This window comes from Myxine glutinosa, chromosome 7 (genome assembly GCF_964187855.1).
Source record: "Myxine glutinosa chromosome 7, kmMyxGlut1.1, whole genome shotgun sequence".
In the NCBI taxonomy this organism is placed as follows: Eukaryota; Metazoa; Chordata; class Myxini; order Myxiniformes; family Myxinidae; genus Myxine; species Myxine glutinosa.
In genome coordinates, this window is record NC_136267.1 from 167,605,545 (window position 1) to 167,628,740 (window position 23,196).

Here is a 23,196-nt window from a genome sequence, read left to right on the forward strand (position 1 = left end):
CAAATATCTTGTGTAAAACTCAAATATCTTTCTTAAGATCTCAACATTGTGAATAAAAATAAACTCATGTGCCAGTACAACTTACTGCCAAAGGTTTTTCCTTAATTGAATGGAAATGCTCACGTGCCAGTACAACTTATGTGCCAGTACAAAACTCATGTGCCAGTACAACTTACTGCCAAAGGTTTTTCCTTAATTGAATGGAAATGCTCACGTGCCAGTACAACTTATGTGCCAGTACAAAACTCATGTGCCAGTACAACTTACTGCCAAAGGTTTTTAACTGCTTCAGGCTGCACCTTTAGAAAACATCACCTGTTACCTCTACCACCGAAGGTAGATGGACGTTATGTTTTCACTCCTGTCTGTCTGTCCGTCTGTGAACCGGGTATCTCAAAAGGTTGTGGGCGGATTATTACAAAACTTGGTAGATGATTCGGGTAAGTGACAAGAACAGGCCGATTAGATTTTGGTTCAGTTCCAATCCAGATCTGGTCTATCAGTGGGATACAAAACGTAAACTGATCAGCTTGGAGGACGTTTGCGCTCTACGGAGTGCTGTTCTAGTTAATCAGGTGACAAGTGAAATGGAGCCCTTATTCCCCATCCCCATTCCCCCATCTCCCACAGCTGCGTGACTTAACCAAAGATGTTGGAGCAATTGCCCATAAATGTCGACATTTTCTGTGGGAGGTGAGTCAGAGTGATGAGTGACCGTGTAAAGGCCACTGCCACACACTAGCCGACGCAATACAACAAGACATTGTTGCTTATGTGAACTTTGAAACCCAAAAAGGTATTATGAAAGTTCAATGGAGGTGACTGAGTCTAAACTGTGTTTCCTTAGGTATTTAGCAAACCTACAGAAACAACAAGTGTCATTCTAGGTACATTTTGTCGTAAAAACTTTTAATGACAAAGTCTCTGCCCTGGAATTATATTGATACGAGGAAGAGTACCCATCCCAAGTGAGGGGAAAAGCCAGCATAGGATCCCCCCCCCCCACACTCTCTCTCTCTCCCCCCCCCCCACTCCCTTCCCTCCTTCCCTACTCCTCCCCCACTCCCCTCTCTTCCTCAATCCACTGTCTCCCCTCTCCCTCCCCTGTCTCCCCTCTCCCTCCCCTGACTCCCCTCTCCCTCCGCTGTATCTCCTCTCTTTCCCACTCCCCTCTCTTCCCCGATCCACTGTCTCCCCTCTCCCTCCCCTGTATCTCCTCTCTTTCCCACTCCCCTCTCCCTCCCCTGTCTCCCCTCTCCCTCCCCTGTCTCTCCTCTCCCTCTCCTGTCTCTCCTCTCTTCCACACTCCCCTCTCTTCCACACTCCCCTCTCTTCCACACTCCCCTCTCTTTCCCACTCCCCTCTCTTCCCCGATCCACTGTCTCCCCTCTCCCTCCCCTGTATCTCCTCTCTTTCCCACTCCCCTCTCCCTCCCCTGTCTCCCCTCTCCCTCCCCGGTCTCCCCTCTCCCTCCCCTGTCTCCCCTCTCCCTCTCCTGTCTCTCCTCTCTTCCACACTCCCCTCTCTTCCACACTCCCCTCTCTTCCCCACTCCCCTCTCTCCCCCGATCCACTGTCTCCCGTCTCTCCTCTCTTCCAAACTCATCTTCACGTGCGTTGGAATAGCATGCGTAACCATGCCAACGTTTTTTTCAACCAATTAAATCAATGATTACTTTTCCAACAGTAGACAACCGGGAGAAGGTACAGGGTTGGAGTTCAAAACCGCAAACAGACGTTTTTGGGAGTGAAATACATTGCCAGTGAAAGAAGAAGATGTCGTAGTGTGTGGACATGCATATAAACACTCCGCTGGGATCCGTATAAATAACAGTCGCTGCATGGAAAGCGATCTTACCCACTTATGGCCCTACTTTGTTAATAAACTATGAATATTAATAGATGCATAATAAAAGAATACTCGATTTTTTTTTCTTTATACATCCTCAAGGCTCACGGAACAGCAAGAACACAGAATAGATTATGACGTTCACGGGATCAATAAAAGTTGACCCAAAAAGTAGAATCCGAATCCAAAAGGATCGCTACTGTTGTCCCTGGCCTGCAATAAATAAAAAAATGGTGTAATATAAAATCAAATATATCAGCTTTTAATAAGCATATACGATTAGTCTAGTAGGAAGACTAGGTCCCCCTGCACCCCCCGGAGATATACTTCTAATCAGTGTTTCTAGATTGGAAAAAATGTGTAGAAAATGACTAGCTATGGCCCCAAGCTGAAAAAATGTCCCACATACCATTTTTATGCAAATTACTGCTGCCATTATCAAAAAAAGACTAGGTCCCCCTGCACCCCCCGGAGATATACTTCTAATCAGTGTTTCTAGATTGGAAAAAATGTGTAGAAAATGACTAGCTATGGCCCCAAGCTGAAAAAATGTCCCACATACCATTGTTATGCAAATTACTGCTGCCATTATCAAAAAAACGATTTTTGACATATCTCAGCCAATATTGCAGATAATTGAAAAATGAAGGTGTCTAGACCCATGTTTTGAAGGGCATAGATCATGATAGAACTATTCATAACATGATTACATGTGTCTATGGTATACTAGTATGCTAATTAGTGCTTTATTTACAAAATAATCACAGTTTTACGAAATAATAGACTCATATTAAGGTCCGTCTACACAGACGTTAACACAAAGTTTTATTTTTCTAAATACCCTGTGAAATTCACCGAATGCCCTGTGAAACCTGGGATTCTTCTCCAGCTTTTTCAAGGGCCCGACTTTTCCCTTCCCTTTGAAGGCACTGGTGCAGTCTTCTCCGCTGAACACATAGTACCCCAGGAGAGTGGCACAGTAGTCCTCTCCCAGGGATTCTGCCAGCTCAGAGACGTTGACAAGTTGGCGATGCTTCCCTGACCCTGTATCCAGGTACACCGTCAGCTTGATGTTGTGGGCATGGTGGAGCAGGATCAGGAGGATGTCTGTGTCCGGTGTTCTGACTACAGCGTTCTTGTATCCGATGGTAGCAGCATGATGGAGGTACAGAACCACCCTGGTATCAGTCTCTTCCTGGTTGCTGTAGATCGTGGGGAGTTCACGTACCTCGACCTGAAACACAAAAAGGCACCGCATTTCAATCACCAGTCACTGCCAGTTTCAGTATATCTCCGGGGGGTGCAGGGGGACCTAGTCTTTTTTTGATAATGGTAGCAGTAATTTGCATAAAAATGGTATGTGGGACATTTTTTCAGCTTGGGGCCATAGCTAGTCATTTTCTACACATTTTTTCCAATCTAGAAACACTGATTAGAAGTATATCTCCGGGGGGTGCAGGGGGACCTAGTCTTTTTTTGATAATGGCAGCAGTAATTTGCATAAAAATGGTATGTGGGACATTTTTTCAGCTTGGGGCCATAGCTAGTCATTTTCTACACATTTTTTCCAATCTAGAAACACTGATTAGAAGTATATCTCCGGGGGGTACAGGGGGACCTAGTCTTTTTTTTATAATGGCAGCAGTAATTTGCATAAAAATGGTATGTGGGACATTTTTTCAGCTTGGGGCCATAGCTAGTCATTTTCTACACATTTTTTCCAATCTAGAAACACTGATTAGAAGTATATCTCCGGGGGGTGCAGGGGGACCTAGTCTTCCTACTAGACTAGATACAATCATGACGGGTGCACAAAACTCAACACAACACAGGGGATTATACACACAAAGTTATGGATTACGTCCGATGAATTATTTTCAATAAGGTAATGGGAAACGGGAACGGGTCGAAATGGGGTTCTAAACATGAACTGGTCAAAACTTTCGGCGGGATATCTTCCTTCCTTGCTTCCTTCCTTCCGTGTAAGGGCTGCTTCACCAGGATGAAGATTACCGTGAGCATAGGCACAGAGTGCTGGCTTGATTCATAAATGCCTCGAGAAAATAACAACTCGGGTTATGTTATGAAGCTAAAACATTGTTTTTGCTTATGTGAATATTTAATACGTCGTGTTTATATATCTTGGATTGATTCCAATTCCAGTGTCCCATACATGAATTAATCATATAGAACAGTCATGTCCAGTAATGCCTCAGAATGCCTGTGATGCTGATGGTCTGCAACCTTTTGTCATTTGATGATGCTTTTAATCGTCGGTGTTGGTCTTTTTCACACTGAAGAGAAAAGTTATAGGGAACTCATGGCGATTGTGAATATAACACTTATGTTTGCCGGTTTGGAGCAATTTTAGCTCACATCCCGTGGAGCATATTATTTAATTATATATTGGGTTTTTAAAAAAAATTCCCAATTATTTTCCGAATTCACTCTAGATTTTGACATAATTATTTAGGCCATGAGTTCTGATCGTAAAAATATTGAATCAGATTTCAAATATCAGCTTTTAATAAGCCAATACGATAGTCTTGCCAGGAGCCAATCACAGTGCACCTATAGCCTCACACAGCCAAACAGCATAACACCAAATGGACAAACGTCACTTTGGGCATGGTCATATGTAGTTGGGCACTGAGAGGCTGCAGTTGGTGGGAATGGGGGATGACGAGGAGGTGCAGGGGACGTGGCTAGAGGTGCCACGCACTGTGACCGTGCCTCCCAGGTCCGAGACAGTGGTGATGGCAGAGTTAGCAGCAGGTACTCAACCCATTGGCCAGCTGGGGCTTGTGGAGTCGTGGTCCTCGCAGGGGACCGAGGGATTGATGGTGGGTTGTACCCTCGTAGACACCCGTGGGCCTATGTTGGCAGTTAGGCTGCTCAACTTGTCCGACAGCCCTCGCACTGTAAGGGGCGGAGCCATCGTAGCCAAACGCAGTCGTGTAGTAGAGGTCACCGGAGGAAGTGGATTCACATGCTTGCCAGTACAGCCGGAAAGAGGGGAAATTTTGGGGAAATGTGATTGGCCAGAGGGAGTGTGAGACATGATGACACGCTCTGAAGAGGGCCCAACATCGGAGCAGGTAGAGATATTGCACAATTTGGTTGGTAAGAACTTAGATGTTTTTTTCTCTCTCCCCCGAGGATGTTGGACGCACGAGTCTCGTCAGGCACCAAATTAGCACTGGCGAGGCGAGGCCGGTTTAATTTGAAGCCACGCCCAAGCCAGGCCCAGAGTTGCGTGTTGATTTGAAGCCACGCCAGGCCCAAAGAGTGAGATGTTGATTTGAAGCCAAGCCAGGCCCAGAGAGTGACATGTTGCTTTGAAGCCAAGCCAGGCCCAGAGAGTGACATGTTGATTTGAAGCGAAGCCAGGCCCAGGGAGTTTCATGTTGATTTGAAGCCAAGCCAGGCCCATGGAGTTTCATGTTGATTTGAAGCCAAGCCAGGCCCATAGAGTGACGTTGATTTGAAGGCAAGCCAGGCCCAGGGAGTTACATGTTGATTTGAAGCCAAGCCAGGCCCATGGAGTTTCATGTTGATTTGAAGGCAAGCCAGGCCCAGAGAGTTACATGTTGATTTGCAGCCAAGCCAGGCCCAGGGAGTTACATGTTGATTTGAAGCCAAGCCAGGCCCATGGAGTTTCATGTTGATTTGAAGCCAAGCCAGGCCCAGAGAGTGACGTTGATTTGAAGGCAAGCCAGGCCCAGGGAGTTACATGTTGATTTGAAGACACGCCGGGCCCAGGCAGTTTCATGTTGAAAATACATCAGTAATGCAAACCTGATCAATTAACATCTGTTGCCATGGGGATGAAGGGATGACAGAATGAAACATGAATAGGAATTAATTTTTTTGCCTCATTCGTTCAATTGAAGGATATGTCTGAAAATTAAAATATTGAAATTAAAATTCCTGTTTATAAATCAAAGTGTTCATCAAGTAAATGTTAATTGTTTTAATTGCTAGTTATCTTATTTTAACGTTTATAGTTATTTGTAATTAAACTGTTCGATCGAGTTATCCGTTGTCCTCTCTTTCTCTATGGTTACAATTGTTCTCAGTGTTATTTAATTGAACCCACAATCGCTGTTCCTTCCATTGTTCGTGAGAAGTGAAACATGGAGGTTGTATCTCGTCTCATCACGCTCTTTTTGCTTGTACTTTTATCAATTACCATCTTTCACCCCATTTACCACCATGTACGGGGTGACATCTTCAAAGAGGTGAGTTTTAAACGGACAGTGTATTTATGTAATTCCCCCGATATTTATCCACCGAGTTCTCCGTCCAATGTTGAAGATTAAATCTACCGTCTTCTACCGACTCCGCTCTGGCCATGCCCCCCCAGCTCTCTCTGGGCTCTGTCCCGCAAATATTCCTACAGGTCGCACAAGATCTGCCTGCAACCCTCTTATGGTTAAACTGCCAAAATCAAAACTCTCTGCTCACCTTCACTCCTTCATGCCTCTTTTCTCCCACCTCTGGAACAAACTCCCTCACTCTCTTCAATCCCACTCCACCCTCCAGGTCTTTAAAACAGCTGTTCACCACCATCTCTTATCTTCCCACATCCAAAACCTTGATCTTTTCTACCCCCGCTAATTTCACCCCAATTCCATTTTTTTGAAATACTAACTTCTGTCCTGGAGATCCTTGGTGTCCTTGTGTTTTATACTTCTCCCACCCTCTCCCCCTTCCCACGCCCCCCCCCCCCCCCAAGCCCTCTCCCTCCCACACATCTCCCTGCTCTCAAATGTTGTGTTTGTGTGCTTCCCGTCTCTCCCCATCTTGTCTTCCTCTCCCTCTTTTTATATATTTTGTTTGTCTGGTTGATTTGTCTGTGAAGTAAATGTTAGCTCTTTCACGAGCCTCGATTCAGTATACAACAAAAAAAGAAAAAGAAAAAAGCAAATGCACACTACTAGGAATTTCAGGAAATAATTTGGAGATTGAAAGAGACGAATTTGTGCTGTTTTTGTTAGGCCCAGGGAGTTACATGTTGATTTGAAGCCGAGCCAGGCCCAGAGAGTTACATGTTGATTTGAAGCTGAGCCAGGCCCAGAGAGTTACATGTTGATTTGAAGCCAAGCTAGGCCCAGGGAGTTACATGTTAATTTGAAGCCGAGCCAGGCCCAGAGAGTTACATGTTGATTTGAAGCCGAGCCAGGCCCAGAGATTTACATGTTGATTTGAAGCTGAGCCAGGCCCAGTGAGTTGCATGTTGATTTGAAGCCAAGCCAGGCCCAGGGAGTTACATGTTGATACATGAGTTACATGTTGAAAAAACATCAGCAATGCAAACCTGATCAATTGACATCTGTTGCCATGGGGATGAAGGGATGACAGAATGAAACATAAATCGGAATGAAATTTTTTGCCTCATTCGTTCAATTGAAGGATATTTCTGAAAATTAAAACACTGAAATTAAAATTACTGTTTAAAAATAAAAGTGTTCATCTCGTAAATGTTAATTGTTTGAATTGCGAGTTATCTTATTTTAATGTTTCTAGTTATTTGTAATTAAACTTCCGATCGAGTTATCCGTTGTCCTCTCTGTCTCTATGGTTACAATTGTTCTCAGCGTCATAATTGAACCCACAATTGCTGTTCCTTCCATTGTTCGTGAGAAGTGAAACATGAAGGTTGTGTCTCGTCTCATCGCGCTGTTTTTGCTCGTACTCTTATCAATTACCATCTTTCACCCCATTTACCACCATGTACGGGGTGACATCTTCAAAGAGGTGAGTTTTAAAGGGACAGTTTCTTCATGTAATTTTCCCGATATTTATCCACCGAGTTCTCCGTCCAATGTTGAATATTAAATTGATGTGGTGTTGACATGACATAGACTTGATGGGACAAATGACCTTCTCCTGTGTAAAAGTTCCTCTCTTGTCCTTAAGTACCGAGAAGGTTCCGTCGTTCGACTCGTTCTTTTTCCTTTTCCATTAAAACTAAACTCTCACCAAAATGTCCACTTTGTGCGATGGTTGTTGCGCGTTTCCGGGAGGACTTCGGTGTCCGCATTTGGGACGTGTCGACGTCATGGCGTCATGCCACTATCGGATCGCGATCGCGTGCTTGCGTGGCCGGCTGTTGTGCCGACGTTCGCCCGTTGGTTGCCGCGTTCGTGGCCTCGCGCGTTCCATCGCCGACCACCCACGATCTCCAAAGCGCCGAGCAGAGACGACAGCGGCTGGAACCGTGGTCCTTCGGACGAGGCGAGGCGCGAGCGTTTGAGAGTTTGGGTGCGAGAGGACCGGGGCCGGCGAGCGAGTCGCGTCGGGGAGACCCCCTTCCCGTACTACGTGTCGGGGCCTAGCTGTTCGATGCCTGCACCATCTCCACGCCATGCTCCCGAGCGAGCAAAGCTAAGAACGCACCACAAGCACACACACCCTCCTTGTTCATTTCGTTTTGTTTGTTTAATAAGTCTGTCGAGTGGGAGTACTCCATATAGGGGGTTTAGAGCATCATAGCATAGCGCGGCATTTCTTTGTTCTCAGAACCGTTAATTAATCATTGTATTTTCTGTATAATTATACTTGAACGCAGTTTTCCGTATGATTTATTTAATATGCAGCAGCATTGGAGACGCCCTGAGAACAGGTTGGACTGCAGGGGTCTTGCGCCGCCCCTCCACCCTGCACAATTGTGTATAGCTTTCTATCTTCGAGTCCGCCATTGAGTTTTCGCCTCGAGAGCTAAGGCCTTCGCGATCGGCCTCCGTGACCGCCTGATTTTCATCAGAGGCGGCCGCACGACAAATGTTTGTCAGGCAGTTGGGATTCGAACCTCGCGGACAATTTTTTTGTCCGGAGGTAGCGAGTCGACGCCGGCTGGGTGAAAAATCCCGCCCAGCATTTGGAACCGAAATTTGTTCATCGTGTCGAGGCGGAGAAATTTGCATCGTCGATTCGGCACACGAAGCGCGATATCGCGTCTTCGGAAAATGTAAATTTTATTTGTGAGGTAAAAATAAATACGCGCGCGGGAAACGACTTTTCCTCAAAGCGGATGTCGGAGGTCGGTGAAATGGAGGTGCGTTGCGAGGCTTCTGTCAGCTCAGAAGGTGAACTGGAGGTAGGGGAATTGGAGGTTAGTCTTGGAACCTCCCCCGTCCTGAGCACCAACCCATCCTCCTCCCCTCCCGGGGAGCCGGGAACAATTGGAGCGGCCGCGATACCCGACCAGATTTGGGATCGATTATTCAGGGAGATTAAGGGAATGAGTGAAAAAATGTATTCCCAAAGGAATGAAATGAGGGAAATGAACGATAAATTTGAGGGAATGAATGCTCAGAATGAGCGATTAAATAACAAAATGGATGGAATGAAATAGGGATTTTATGTTAGAGATGACCAATAAAATGGAGTCCCAGGGGAATGAATATAGGGAAGGAATGAAGGGAATGAGTGATCGATTGGAAGGACACAGTGAAGGAATGGGAAAGAAAATTGATGGGTTGAAGGGGGAATTGAATGCCCAGAGTGATAAAATTGATGGATTGAGGGGGGAATTAAAGGAACAGATGGATAGGATGGAAAACAGATTTGATAAAATAGAGGAAATAACAACAACTGGGGGAACGAATTGATAACATTGAGGGGAAAATGCAAAATCAAATTACAGACGGACTGGGTGAATTTGAGGGCAAAGTAGAAACTAAATTCGGTGAAATGGAAAAGTCCATGGGGATAGAGTTAGAGCTAAAGAGGGAAGAATTAACATCGAAAATAGAAGAGGGCATGACCCAGGCTGTCCGAATGGGGGGGAAATTGGAGGATAGAATTGGCGCCACAAATACCAGAATTGATAAAGTAAATGGAGATCTGGAAGGCCATCGGGGCCGGGTGGATGCCAGAATGCGGCAACAGGTAGAGGAATGGGGACTCCTCAAACAACAAGGGGTCGAATTGGCCGAGGAGGTAACAGGGTTGGAAGCCCGTGTAACGGAGCAGGAGTGGGTGTTTGTTGATAAAGGCCCGTGGGGGCCGCAATTGACTGATGACAGGCTGAGTGATTTGATGAAGGAGCGACTGGAGGCCTGGGACAATACCATCAAAGGAGAGGTTGCTCGGGTCAAACAGTCTGAGGGGAAGAGGTGAGTCGGTCCGTTAAGGATCTCCAGGACGAGATTAAGGTGACCCAAGGGACCCTCCCCACAAACCACATTTGGGCACCAGAGACTCCGAAACCGATTACCCAGTTGGGGGGTGTTTTGGCCTCGGGCTGGATTTGGACAGAGGGGAATCGGGGAGTAGAGTCTCTGGAAAGGCAATCCCCCTTGTGCATTTTGATGGGTCGGGGAGTTTGGAGGCTTTCCTGACACAATTTGAATGTGTGTCTCAGCTCAATGGTTGGGGAGAGCGGGAGCGCATGGGGAATCTGGTGGCAACACTGAGGGGGTCAGCCGCAGACGTGCTAATCGTAGTCCCAGAGGGAATATTGACCAGTAAGGGCAACTGTGATGCCTTGAACCACAGGTATGGGACAAGTGCGAGGTGCGACCTGGTCAGGGCACAGCTGCTGCATCGTAGGCAGAAACCAAACGAGACGTTGCAGGAGATGGCCCAGGATATTTACCAATCTGTGAGGGTTGCATACCGGGACCTACCCGCACAAGCGTGGGATAAGCTGGCGATAGAGAAATTTATGGCGGCTCTTCCTGACCCCGAGGTCCGGATTCTGGTGGAGTTGCAGGACCCGGCCACGGTGCACCGAGCAGTGGAATGCGCGGCGAGACTGACCTTTTTGAGGAGGTCGAACCGCGCATCAGAGAGGGCACCTGTGACGGTACGGCAGGCGGAGGTGCGGGACCAGGAAGAGAAGCCGGAGGATATGGTCATAGGCCGAATGTTAAGGGGGATCAGCCGCCAGCTGTCAGGTTTGACAGGGGGTAAATTTGCAGGGGGTGAGTCACGGCAGTCTGGTCCAGGTTTGCCATCAGGACGGCCTGATTTTCATCAGGATGGTCCGGGAGTAAGGGATGCTCCGCCTGGGTACCAGAGCGGTCCGTTCATGGGGACTTGTTTTAGATGTGGGAGAAGGGGGCACCGGCAGAGGGATTGTCGGCAACCACCTGGGCCACCTCCTCCTAACAGGCTTCACAGTCCAGACAGGTGGGGGCCCCCAGTGGGTCCACAGGTGCCAGAAAGAGGACCATCACCTATGCCTGGGCCTGTCGCAATAGAGTGTGCGGGAAACTAGAATGAGCTGAGCGTACGGGGCCATGCTCGGCTGGGATTGAGTTTCCTGGTGGAACACGACTGCCAACTAGACTTTGGGCATGGTCATATGTAGTTGGGCACTGAGAGGCTGCAGTTGGTGGGAATGGGGGATGACCAGGAGGTGCAGGGGACGTGGCTAGAGGTGCCACACACTGTGACCGTGCCTCCCAGGTCCGAGACAGTGGTGATGGCAGAGTTAGCAGCAGGTACTCAACCCATTGGCCAGCTGAGGCTTGTGGAGTCGTGGTCCTCGCAGGGGACCGAGGGATTGATGGTGGGTTGCACCCTAGTAGACACCCGTGGGCCTATGTTGGCAGTTAGGCTGCTCATCTTGTCCGACAGCCCTCGCACTGTAAGGGGCGGAGCCATCGTAGCCAAATGCAGTCGTGTAGTAGAGGTCACTGGAGGAAGTGGATTCACATGCTTGCCAGTACAGCCGGAAAGAGGGGAAATTTTGGGGAAATGTGATTGGCCAGAGGGAGTGTGGGACATGATGACACGCTCTGAAGAGGGCCCAACATCGGAGCAGGTAGAGATATTGCACAATTTGGTTGGTAAGAACTTAGATGTTTTTTTCTCTCTCTCCCGAGGATGTTGGACGCACAGGTCTTGTCAGGCACCAAATTAGCACTGGCGAGGCGAGGCCGGTTTAATTTGAAGCCACGCCCAAGCCAGGCCCAGAGTTGCGTGTTGATTTGAAGCCACGCCAGGCCCAGAGAGTGAGATGTTGATTTGAAGCCAAGCCAGGCCCAGAGAGTGATATATTGATTTGAAGCCAAGCCAGGCCCAGAGAGTGACATGTTGATTTTAAGCGAAGCCAGGACCAGAGAGTGACATGTTGCTTTGAAGCCAAGCCAGGCCCAGAGAGTGACATGTTGATTTGAAGCGAAGCCAGGCCCAGGGAGTTTCATGTTGATTTGAAGCCAAGCCAGGCCCATGGAGTTTCATGTTGATTTGAAGCCAAGCCAGGCCCAGAGAGTGACGTTGATTTGAAGGCAAGCCAGGCCCAGTGAGGTACATGCTGATTTGAAGCCAAGCCAGGCCCATGGAGTTTCATGTTGATTTGAAGCGAAGCCAGGCCCATGGAGTTTCATGTTGATTTGAAGCCAAGCCAGGCCCAGACAGTGACGTTGATTTGAAGCCAAGCCAGGCCCAGGGAGTTACATGTTGATTTGAAGACACGCCGGGCCCAGGGAGTTTCATGTTGAAAAAACATCAGTAATGCAAACCTGATCAATTAACATCTGTTGCCATGGGGATGAAGGGATGACAGAATGAAACATAAATAGGAAATAATTTTTTTGCCTCATTCGTTCAATTGAAGGATATGTCTGAAAATTAAAATATTGAAATTAAAATGACTGTTTATAAATCAAAGTGTTCATCAAGTAAATTTTAAATGTTTTAATTGCGAGTTATCTTATTTTAACGTTTATAGTTATTTGTAATTCAACTGTTCGATCGAGTTATCCGTTGTCCTCTCTTTCTCTATGGTTACAATTGTTCTCAGTGTTATTTAATTGAACCCACAATCGCTGTTCCATTGTTCGTGAGAAGTGAAACATGGAGGTTGTATCTCGTCTCATCACGCTCTTTTTGCTTGTACTTTTATCAATTGCCATCTTTCACCCCATTTACCACCATGTACGGGGTGACATCTTCAAAGAGGTGAGTTTTAAACGGACAGTGTATTTATGTAATTCCCCCGATATTTATCCACCGAGTTCTCCGTCCAATGTTGAAGATTAAATCTACCGTCTTCTACCGACTCCTCTCTGGCCATGCCCCCCCAGCTCTCTCTGGGCTCTGTCCCGCAAATATTCCTACAGGTCGCACAAGATCTGCCTGCAACCCTCTTATGGTTAAACTGCCAAAATCAAAACTCTCTGCTCACCTTCACTCCTTCATTCCTCTTTTCTCCCGCCTCTGGAACAAACTCCCTCACTCTCTTCAATCCCACTCCACCCTCCAGGTCTTTAAAACAGCTGTTCACCACCATCTCTTATCTTCCCACATCCAAAACCTTGATCTTTTCTACCCCCGCTAATTTCACCCCAATTCCACTTTTTTGAAATACTAACTTCTGTCCTGGAAGTCCTTGGTGTCCTTGTGTTTTGTACTTCTCCCACCCCCCTCCCCCCTTTCCCGCGCCCCCCCCCCAAGCCCTCTCCCTCCCACACATCTCCCTGCTCTCAAATGTTATGTTTGTGTGCTTCCCCTTCTCTCTCCATCTTGTCTTCCGCTCCCTCTTTTTATATATTTTGTTTGTCTGGTTGATTTGTTTGTGAAATAAATGTTAGCTCTTTCACGAGCCTCGATTCAGTATACAAAAAAAAACAAACGAACAAAAAAAAAAAACACTTTGACGAGTATTGGTTAGTTTGGGTTGAAATCACTTCAACAAGTATTGGATAGTTTGTGTTGAAATCACATTGCCGAGTGTTGTTTTTTTTTGTTTGTTTTTTTTGTATACTGAATCGAGGCTCGTGAAAGAGCTAACATTTATTTCACAAACAAATCAACCAGACAAAGAAAATATACAAAAAGAGGGAGCGGAAGACAAGATGGGGAGAGAAGGGGAAGCACACAACCACAACATTTGAGAGCAGGGAGAAGTGTGAGAGGGAGAGGACTTGGGGGCAGGAGGCGTGGGGGGTGGGGGGGATTGGGTTTATATTAAGTTGAGGATTGGTTATTAAGGATTAAGGTAATTAAGGATTGGTTAAGTTGGGTTTATATCACGTTGACTCGTGTTGGTTAGTTTGGGTTGAAATCACATTGACTAGTGTTGGGAATGGTACTTTATGTTCTAGTTCCTGGCCTGCAGCATCTCTGGGACTTTCTATTCATCTTCTCAGAAAAAAAAATCTCCATCAGCCTTCCAACCTTCTCGGTTTTATTCCCGCATGGCAACATTAATTCCTTCACAAACCCATTTTCCTGATAGTGAGGAGAAATCTGTTCTGGGTTGGGATGTTAGATGTTCCTATTGGAACCTGTGGTCAAGATGCTGCGATCCCAGATTCAAATCCCTGATGTGGGATTGTCAGCAAACCTTTCCTCTCTCACACCTGTCAGTAAAATCCGGTACATACCATCAAAGAAGGGACTATGAGTTTGCCTTTCCTGGTGTGGTTGAAACATCATGACAGTCCTCATGTGTGGTTAATTCCTATAGAATGGAATTCCCCTCGTACATTCCTACACAGATCACCACTGATCTCAAAACAAATGAATATGGACAAAATGCTCGCCTGAGTGTCCCCTCACCCAACAACATTGATCACTATTTCAGTACAATATCTTTGATTAATTCTCAAATCTTATTTTCATGTGCCCATAACACAGGAACCTGTTCCTCAGAAGAACCCTGGCTTTTTCAAGTCTTTCTGGAAGGAAGTTTCCAACTTCCTTCCGACCTCCATTCTGAAGGTATGATCGCATACACATCACTCCAGAAACACGCGCACTTTAATCCCAGATGACATAAATGATACTAGCACAGACGTGCACCTCCAACTAAGTGTGTCCACAGTTTTCATCAGATGAGGACAACCACATGTGTAACCACGCACCCTCCAGAGCACATCTATGACTTTTGAGGAAATTAAATACTTTCCAGGCTGTCCTATCCAGTGAAAAGGAACCGGAGGTGTCCGTTTGATCCGTTACTTCTTGACTGAACCACCAATGGCCACATGTGTCCTGTGCGGTGGTCATTGCATGGTTCCTCGAAATTTTCAATTTGTGGAAGTTGTGGCATTATGATATAACACACTCACACTTGGCACCGTATCTTAAGGTGGTTGAACGGATGGTTCGTCTCCTGCCGAAGAACCTTCGAGCAGCTCAATGTCGGACATCCCGCGTTTGGGTGCAGCCCACACACTCCTGTTTATTTGTTTTTGTTCTGGGGTTATTTACAGATTTAATGGTTGAAAAACATCAGGAATGAAATTCTGTTCAATGAACATCCATTGCCATGGTGATGAACCAAGTCAGAATGAATTATTTAATGGGAATGAAAATGTTGCCTTACTCGTTCAATTGAAGGATATAAATGAAAATTAAATATGAAAGCAGCCGTTTATAATTAAAAGTGTTCATCCAGGAAATGTTAATTCTTTTAATTGTGAATTATCTTGTTTTAAAGCAAAGTTTTTAACATTAGCATGAAACTGTTCCGATCTAGTTATCCGTTGTACTCTCTGTCTCCATGGTTACAATTGCTCTCGGTATATATAATTGAACGCACAATCGCTGTTCCTCCCATTGTTCGTGAGAAGCGAAACATGAAGGTTGTGTCGTGTCTCATCGTGCTCTTTTTGCTTGTACTATCTACAATTACTATCTTTCACCCCATTTACCACCATGGACGGGGTGACATCTTCAAAGAGGTGAGTTTTAAACGGACGGTTTCTTCACGCGTTTCCTCAGACATTTATCGACCGAGTTCTCCGTTCAATGCTGTAGATTATATTGATGTGGTGTTGATGTAACGGAGGCTTCATGGGACAAATTGCCGCATGCGTCAAAGTTCATATCGTGTCCTTCATGTGTTCTTCAAGTACCGAGAAGGTTCCGTCTTTCCGACTCGTTCGTTTCCCTTTTTCACAAAAACTAAACTCCAGAAAAATGTCCACTTTGTGCGGTGCTCTTTGTGTGTCTCTGGAAGATTTCCAGAGTCTGCATTTGCGATGTGTCCTCGTCATGGCATCATGCGGTAACGCATTCAAACTTGACGCCCTTTTCCTGAGGTTTGAACTGACGGTTCGTCTCCTGTGGTGGAACCTTCGACAAGTTCACAGTCTGACATCCCGCATTTAATTGTTGTCAGAACGTTATGAGGTGAAGAACAGGTTTATATATTTCAGAAGACTAGCAACGGTACCTGCCCTATGGGCGGGGCTTCAATTGGGAGGCCCAAATGAAAAGGCTAAATATCAGAAATTGAAGGCTTTTTTTCTTTTAAACGATTTATATAAACATCCGTTAAATCTCGATCGGTGCAGCCGTTTGTGCGGCACCCGGGAAAATAAAGTAATGCGGGAGCAAGTATGAGCAGGATGTGGCAGTGTGGGAGTCCACGTTTCTGATCCTCCTTCATGCCGAAGGTGCCCACCACTTCTCCAAGCATTGCGCTCTTCAGATCCGCCATGAGAGATTTAAGCTTGATCCTGAAGACGTGTGCAGTTAGTCCTCCCGATGCCATATGTACTCCCGATACGTGTTTCCTTCATTGTAAAAACTTCCCAATCAACAGTTAAAAGGATTTTGAGCCGATAGCTGTTATGGCCTTGGCAAGATCGATGAAGACAGTGATCTGTTGGCGTATTCACCGCCCAAATAGCTCTGTTGAATTCTCTCATGTGGAGATTAAACTAATCATGTTCACAATCGCTATGTCGTATGTACTCCCGATACATGTTTCCTTCAGTTGAAATGTGTTAGAATTCTCTCAAGCAGGGATTCAACCCGTGTCCTTATCTATATATATATAAAACACAGTGTGTGTGTGTGTGTGTGTGTGTGTGTGTGTGTGTGTGTGTGTGTGTGTGTGTGTGTGTGTGTAATGTTACCGATAGACTCCTAAACGGAGAGGCTTACGTGCTTGATATTTGGCATAGACATGGCCATTGCGCCTGGGACGAACATGGCCGAACTCAAAATATTTGACGATCCATATTTTTTATTCATATTTAACTCCGCATTTCAGTGCACGGAATCAACGGAATCAGAGCAGGTGGGCGCTGATTCGCTCAGAGCGATCACGTGATGATGCTATGAACGCTATGAACGATATGACGCTATGACGCTATGAAAAAAAAAATCGCTATGAAGCTATGAAACGCTATGAACGATATGACGCTATGAAACGCTATAACGCTATGACGCTATGAAAAAAAAAATCGCGATGACGCTATGACACTATGAAAAAAAAAAAATCACTATGCCGCTATGAAACGCTATGAACGCTATGACGCTATGACGCTATGAAAAAAAATAAATCGCTCGCTTTACCAAGGGGCTCGCTCTCCCCCCGTTCCCCTCCCCGCCCCCTCCCCTCCCCCGCCCGGCAATGCCGGGTACTTCTGCTAGTAAAATATAAAAGGTCTTTGTCCGAGGTCACCGAGTTCGATCGGTGCAGCCGTGCAGTGATCGGTGCAGCCGTTTGTGCGGCACCCGGGTAAACAACATCGTCACAATGAGAACAATGAACGTTATGCGAACGCAAATGCAGTGATCGGTGCAGCCGTTTGTGCGGCACCTGGGAAAACAACATCGTCACAATGAGAACAATGAACGTTATGCGAACGCAAATGTTATGCGTGAGTCCAAACCTGAGAATGCTGGAGACTAAAGCTGAAATTGGGAAAACTAAATAGCCTATTCGACTCACTGGGGTCCCAGGATTACCCACCCAAAATATCTTTGCGATCGGTTCAGCAGTTTTTACGGTACCTTCGAACAGACAGATGGACATTTGGTGAATTATAGTAAGATGAGTTGATCATTTATGAACTAAATTTATCATAAAATGGGCCACGAAGGGTTAAATTTAGCGATCGGAGCTGACAGAACATTCATGTTCATTAATGGAGATCTTGTTGATGATCTTTCGATTCAAGATCCGACTTGCCCTGAACTGGTCCCTGATCAGCACTTGTACCCGTTACTCATTCGGGTCAGATCTGCATTCTCAACCTGTTATAGCCAAACGATGGTAAAGGAGCAGAGGTGGGTAAGGCGGTGGTTGCCCGATGGTCCGAATTCAACCAAATCTTTGTTCAAAGGAATTGAAGTTCGAAGAATCGAAGAGTCAAGGTGTCGAAACAACCAACGCAAAGTCAAGAAAAACTCACAAACCACAAGATAATGGGAAGCTGCACTGACGAGATGACGTCACAGATGACTCGTGAACACGATTCAGTGTTTACAACATTCACTGGAACGAGAACTATTGTCATGCAAATGAGGGAGATGAAAATAACGCCGATAACGAACTGGGCGTTGGAGTCGTGTTATGAATTGAACGTTTTACTCGGAACCGAACGAATTTGTTTTTTTTACAAACAACACAGGAATATCTCACCACTTTATAGGAGCTTCCAGGAAAGATCATGCAGATCAACGTTTTCATCATAAAGTTATTCCAAAAGAAAAAGCTGCAAGGCCTCCCAGGCCCATAGAGTGCATTATCTTACCATAATTCACCAAATGTCCGTCCGTCTGTCTGTTCGTCCATTCGAAGGTACCGCAGAAACGGCTGAACCGATCGCAACGATATTTTGGGTGGGTAATTCTGGGATCTCCTGGAGGAAAATGGGCTGTATTGTTTTCCCAATTTCAGCTTTGGCCTCTAGCATTTTCAGGTTTGGACTCCCGCATAACGTTATTTTCCCGGGTGCCACACAAACGGCTGCACCGATCGCAACCTGACGAATGAAAACACACAGTTAAAAATAATGACCTCGGACAAAGACCTTTTATAAGGACATGGGTTGAATCCCTGCTTGAGAGATGCCAACCCCCTCCCGCCATCATGGTCGTCTCTCCAACTCACAATCCCACGAGATATGCAGAAAGGACGACCCAAAACCAATTATCTTCTTTTTGATTTGTATATAAATATCATTAAAAGTAAATAATGACCTTGGCCAAAGTTCAAACGACGTGACTTTAATCTCTACATGAGAGAATTCCACACAGCTATTTGGGCGGTGTATAAGATAACAAATCGCTGTCTCCATCGATCTTGCCAAGGCCGTAATATCGTCTCAAAATCCTTTTAACTGTTGACTTGGTAGATTTACAATGAAGGAAACATTAACAATGTTGTTAAAAGTTTATTTTGTGATTAATTTGTGATTGGAGTTATGCTGTTTGGAATGAAAAAAGAGATATCTACTTCTAGTTCAAGTGAATGACGACATGCCGTGATGGTTTCTACTTTCTAAACGTGAACTTCGCGGATCGCTATATGCAGATTCGCCACGGACCCACGATCGATGTTTCTATACGTGAACACACCCATTTGTTTGCGAACGGGTACGTTTTTCATGGAAGTCCTTCACGAACTTGCTGTGCATGTCTGACATGCGATTGAAGGTGCTACAGGAATGTGGAATTTATTGGTTTCATGCTTTAGCATTCGCCGTTTCTGCATTGTCTGGTTGCCCGTGGCCTCCCACCCGTGCGTAGCACGGGTACCTCACTAGTCGGGTTAATGTCATTTCATCCTAAGTTTATTTTACAGACAATATAAAACAACAATTATAATCGTTTGAAACACTAAAATTATCCAATGTGTTTGCAACAACATTATAAATTTCTCACAAAAAGAAAAGAAAAATAATGAAATTTTCTTAGGCCAGGGACAAACCAAAATTTTCAGTTAAAATAAGATCGAATTCACTGAAAATGATTTTTGCATTTAGAGACATGAAGAAATTAAAAAGAAAGAAAGAAGGAAGGAAGGACCCAAGATAGTACATGTAGTAAGGAGTATGAGTCTACAGGCCACCCCACCTCAAAATTAAAGTGGGTGGAATGTAAACACGCATCGCCAATCCTCCCCCCTCCCCCCCCCCCCCCCCCCCCCCACATCGGCCTTCCGACCATCAGGCGGACACCAGGTAGGGAGTGGTGAGAGAAATTGAAATTTTTTGGTGATGTGGTGAAGGTGGCTAATGGGCATCAAAATGCAAACTAGGAAAAGCATCACCTCCCAAAACGCCCTTGATAGAATGCAGAGAAATAAATGTGTCCCGGGGACAGGAGAGGATGTTTACCTCGATAGGAGAGGAGATGATGATAAGAGAAGGGATTATGAGTTTACCTTTCCTGGTATGGTTGGGTCATCCTGACAATTATTTAATTTCTAAGTGATTCTTCACCATTGGGAGAAAGGGCGAAAAACGATACATAGCAGGATATTTCAAAAAAGTTGTGGATGGATTTGGACGAAACTTGTTGGACAGGTTGTGTGTATGTCAAATAAGAATCGATTCCATTTTGGAGAAGATCCGGTCCGGATCAGGATCCAGATAGCAGAATTTTAAAAGTGATTCTTCACCATTGAGTGACATGGCCAACCAGGCCGAGGCGTAACGCTTGTTCCTATAGAATGGAATTCCCCTCGTACCTTCCTACGCAGAACACCACTGATCTCAAAACAAATAAATATGGACAAAGTGCTCGCCTGAGTGCCCGCTCGCCCTCAACATTGATCAGTATTTCAGTACAATATCTTTGATTAATTCTCAAATCTTGTTTTCATGTGTCCATAACACAGGAACCTGTTCCTCAGAAGAACCTCGGCTTCTTCATCTCTTTCTGGAAGGAACTTTCCAACTTCCTTCCGACCTCCATTCTGAAGGTATGATCGCACACACATCACTCCAGAAACACGCGCACTTTAATCCCAGATGATAGGAATGATACTAGCACAGACATGCACCTCCAACTAAGTGTGTCTACACTTTTCATCAGATGAGGACAACCACATATGTAACCACGCACCCTCCAGAGCACATCTATGACTTTTGAGGAAACTAAATACTTTCCAGGCTCTTTCCAGTGAAAAGGAACCGGAGGTGCCCGTTTGATCCGTTACTTCTGGACTGCACCATCAATGGCCACATGTGTCCTGTGCGGTGGTCACTGCGTGGTTCCTCGAAATTTTCAATTTGTGGAAGTTGCGGCGTTTTGATGTAACACACTCACACTTGGCACCGTATCTTAAGGTGGTTGAACGGATGGTTCGTCTCCTGCCGAAGAACCTTCGAGCAGCTAAATGTCTGTCATCCCGCGTTTGGGTGTTGTGAGGACGTTATTAGGTCAACAACAGATTTATATATTTCAGAGGATGAGTTGTTCATTTATGAAGGAAATTTATAATAAAATGGTCCACGAAAGGTTAAATTTAGCGATCTGATCTGCCAGAAATGTATGGTTCATTCATGTAGACCTTGGTGATGATCTTTCGATTCAAGACTCAACCCGTCCCTGAACAGCATCTGTATTCTTTCGTGTCAGACCTGCGTTCTCAACCTGTTCTAACCAAAGCATGGTAAAGGAGCAGAGGTTGGGAGTGGTGAGAGGAATGGAAAATATACAGGTGATGTGGAGGAGAAGATTCCTTTGAAACCACTTAGATGAGTATTGGTTGCTGTGTGTTGAAATCACTTTGATGAGTATTGGTTAATTTGTGTTGAAATCACAGCGATTGTCACTAAACCTTTCCTCTCTCACACCTGTCAGTAAAATCCGGCACATACCATCAGAGAAGGGACTATGAATTTGCCTTTCCTCGTGTGGTTGCTACATTCTGACAGTCCTCAGGTGTGGTTGTTACCTATAGAATAGAATACCACTCGTCCATTCCAACTGTTACGGATTCGTCAATTCCGTTGTTGTGGTTCTCATCCATTGTAAACATTTATGGTTCCATGTAATATTATTGTTATCGTTTAAGTGAATTGGAGATAACTGTTTTCAAAAGGTAAAAAAAATTAATGTTTTAAAAAGAAACCGGAAACCGGTTCGGGAACCGGACGAAGAAGAGGAGGAAGAAGAAGAGGAAAAAGAGGCGGAGCAAGTGAGTTCGGAGAAGGAGCCGAGCTGCTTGGAGGTCTTGAGCAAACGCTGGCGAACGAGGGTCACGAGTGAACTTTGGATTTCCTGGGAAAGGGATTCCTGCGACAGAGTTGTTATCGCTGTGACAGATAAACCTGCGTGACAGGTTTTGCCATTGATTCCGAAGAGAATCATTGGAGTGCCGTTACGTCTCGAGAACGGACCGTTGGCCATTTTGCCTCGCGCCTGATTTCGCATTGCTCCAGGTTTTTCACCTCGCTCCAACCATTTCAACGCATCCAGCCGTTAGCTTGGTTTGCATATGTAACATGGATTTTGAGTGGGAATTTGCGGTTCGCCATGTGGGGAGCCGTTGAAAATCCATACCCGAAGATGTGATTTCTCAGTCGTCTCTTGAGTACACCTTTGCCCATCTTTGGCAGTGTGACTGTCAACCGAGCGGGATTCTGGTGTCGATAGAACATCGTTCTGACGATCACTGGAGCGTGGATCGACTTTGGTTTGAAGCTGGGACAGAGACATTGGGAATGCTCTTTTCGCTCACTTGGAGCACAGTGAATTATAATAATAATAATAATAATAATAATAATACATTTATTTTATATAGCGCTTTTCAAAAAGCCCAAAGACGCTTTGACAGAGTACAAAAAACAAGTGCAAAAAGACAAAAATAAATAGGTAAATAATTATCAAAGCAAAAGGAAGGAGAAGGAGAAGAGATAGTCAGGGGTTAAATGCTGTGGGTTAAATGTTAAATGCAGTGTTGAACAGGTGGGTCTTGAGTGATGTTTTGAATGTGGTGAGTGAGGAGGAGTCTCTGATGGTGTGAGGTAGTGAGTTCCAGAGGGTGGGAGCAGCGATGGAGAAGGCCCTGTCCCCCCAGGATCTGAATTTGGTCTGGATGGGGGGGGGGGGGGAGGGGGGACAGGAGGTTGGCACCAGCAGAGCGGAGGTTGCGGGTGGGAGTGTGTCTGGAGAGGAGGTCAGTCAGGTAGGATGGGGCCAGGTGATGGAGGGCTTTGTAGGTCAAGAGGAGGATTTTGTACTGGATTCTCTGGGGGATAGGAAGCCAGTGAAGCTTGTAAAGGACAGGGGTGATGTGGTCACGGGTCCGGGAATGGGTGAGTAGACGGGCAGCGGAGTTCTGAATGTATTGGAGTTTATTGATGATTATTGAGGGTGAACCATAGAGGAGGCTGTTGCAGTAGTCCAGACGGGAGGTGATGAAGGCGTGGATGAGGGTTTCTGCAGCCGTGGAGGAGAGGGATGGACGGAGACGGGCGATGTTTTTCAGGTGAAAGAAGGCTGTCTTTGTGATTTGTTTAGTGTATTTGTCGAAGGAGAGGGTTTGGTCAAAAATGATGCCAAGATTCCGGATGTGAGGGGAGGTGGATACTGGGAAACCGTCAATGTTGAGGGTGAAGTTATGGGTGGATTTGGTGAGCGTTTTTGGGCCAATGATGATTATTTCAGATTTATCATAGTTAAGTTTGAGGAAGT